Raw genomic sequence first — 2,768 nt, forward strand, 5'->3', positions numbered from 1 at the left:
GGGTGGTGATGACTAGCTGCCTTCCCTCTAGTCTTACACTGCTAAATTAGGGACGGCTAGCGCAGATAGCCCTCGTGTAGCTTTGCGCGAAATTCCAAAAAAACAAACAAAAAAAAACAAACCTTTGTTTCCATAATACACCATTGATCAGATCTTTATGTTACTGTTTGATACAGATCTATTAATCACTACTTCTCCTCGATCATTCCATGTTACATCTCCACTTGAAAGTATTAAGTTAGTATGTCAGCTTTCTTTTTATATTTTTAAAAGTAAGCTATCGATGATATCCAAACTTTCGCGAGTCGGCGATTCTATTTTTAATTTTAATAGGTTCCATAGTTTGCAACTGAAAGGTTTAATGACGTTGTTGTAGCTGATTTAATATATTGGATTTATCATCTACAGATAGAGTATTATTATATATGACAGATTTCATATCTTTATCTGTAGAGTTTAAAATTTTTTGAATGGATCTTGCATAAACTTTAAAATGATAAAGCGAATGTATTAGTTCTTCGGGATTGAGACTCATTCGTTTTGTATGTTCCATCTTAAATACCACCAACTTTACCAATAGCCCATTTTGCCAAACCACCAAATAGTGAAAGTATTGGTGTTATGAATAATGGTAAAAACCCTCTTTTCTGTATTAGTAAGTTTCTTTTCTGTTTAAGAGATGTTTTCTTATCACCCAATGCTCTCAATAATCACTTGGATCGTCTAAGTTTCTGCTTTTGTATGTTTGTCACGGGAACATTACTCTTTAAAACATTTGAAGAATATTCACACATACAAATTATAAAATGATTGTTATTTCCGGCAATCATATCTTTAATTTGCTTTCATGTAGCTTTGGTTAATGCTTGGAACAAATCTTGAAGTTGTTTAACTATAAATGTCATGATGAATAAATGGCAAAAAGATTGTGTTAAAAATATATAAATCTATTTATTTAAACATATATTTATAAAATCATTCACAATCCATTTATATATGACATCGAACTTTTTAACACCACAATGATAAGTTATGTCATTATTATGAACTGGACAGTGTAGAGTTGATTTATAAAGTTGATTAACTCTGGGACAACCAATTGACTCCAAATTATAGCAAGAAATTTGAAAGCGACTTCTCAACAGTTCAGTTTCCTTATTCCCCTTGGTAAACACAGCTGTAAAGCTCTGTCTTAGCAAACTAACCAAATTCCACAAATAGAGATACTCGATGGTTCCATCTTCCCAGGATATTTTGTGAATATTTTTGGTCACCCACTTACATTGCCTGCAATCCAATTTTGATAGAAATTGCTTCAAAAATGGCTGTTTAAAGAAAAAAACACCAATATAACCATTGTATAAACATTTGAACGCTAGTTCTTTAATAACATCTGGTCTGTCCTTCAGATAAAATCCTTCAATATCTATCACGGCCGATGTCATCACAATGTATGGACATATATATCCCTTGATATCCAAACGAATGCTGATTTGCATCTTGGTAGGCTTCTTCAAAGTATTTGACACGTGTTGAAAACATTTGTCTCACTGAAACATTCAGTCTCTCACATTCTTAAACAAAATTATGTATTGATAGTTTAAAGTGTTACAAATTTCTCTACCCTAATGAAATAGATTTTGTACAATATAAAATACAGATAAATTGAAATGGTGACTTCCACGTGTAAAAAGTTTGGAACTCCCTTATTTTGTCCACTTTCACACATAATATCATCAATTATAAAAATATTTGGCTTTTTTGTTGTACATAATCATGAAAATTTTCAAGTAAACCTTCAACAAAACGATGTTAGGAATGGTTTGAATTAAGTTGGCATACAACAGTTGAAATTCCCTATAGAATTATGCAATGTTTTCTGGAGTAGGGTAAATAATATCATGATAATTTGATAACACATTGACAACAAATTGGGTTTTTACCACTTCAAGTTGGACCTGACAAATGAACGGATGTTGTAAATGGTAATCCATCCTAAACTACGATGATAATGTATACAATATCACTTTCTTATATGCAAAGGACCAGCCTCTCACAAAGTAAAACAAATAAATAATTTAATTTAATAGCTATATGCCAAGGTATTAAGGACTGTTAAAATGTGTCTTTTGTTGTAAACAGGGACATACTTTTGGGTTTGTTAATTATAGATAGTGCTTTCATATCCCGACCTATTTTCCTGTCCTTAATTATTGTAATGGCATGCTGAGAAGGATTGCAAATATCTAATTTTTTACTCTTCATTAAAGAGAGGTTTAAGTTCTGACTGTTGATAAAATTAAGGGTAAATCTTCTTTTTTTTACAATAGGACTTACCATCTTCATGTAAGTATCTGTAATTCTTAAGTCCACCACTAACCCATGAAAAGATGTCATGTCCTAGAGATAATCATCTAGAGGGGAATCATTAGTTGTGTCTGAAATGTGAACAACACTATATGTATTCTAGTACAAAACAGACACACCTAACGTTTCTAGTGCACAGTACTATTACGACAGCGGTAGTCACGTGACGCTAGTAACACGTCATGAGCTTCTAGAAAATTCATGTCCCTTCGTGAAGCCTCGAGTATTTACTAGATATGCGGTATTCTTGTATGTAAGACCGCCAAGAAATGACGGCAACAAATGAAATTGAATTGCAGACAGAGATAGAGACGACAATTGAGTCAAGCGTGTGAATCGTTTGTTCGTGGTGAATTATAGCATTTGTTTAAGTTATAGAGTGACTGTGGAAATCAAGTGTA

The 2,768-nt window shown here is 32.5% G+C and overlaps 1 protein-coding gene across 3 annotated transcripts in view; it reads right to left on the bottom strand.

Moving 5' to 3' along the window:
* The window catches only part of LOC106463621 (arylsulfatase B-like), a 54,108-nt gene that overhangs the window by 42,026 nt on the left and 9,314 nt on the right, over positions 1 to 2,768 (bottom strand). The window lies entirely within an intron of this gene.

Source organism: Limulus polyphemus, unplaced genomic scaffold, assembly GCF_000517525.1.
Source record: "Limulus polyphemus unplaced genomic scaffold, Limulus_polyphemus-2.1.2 Scaffold1448, whole genome shotgun sequence".
Classification (NCBI taxonomy): Eukaryota; Metazoa; Arthropoda; class Merostomata; order Xiphosura; family Limulidae; genus Limulus; species Limulus polyphemus.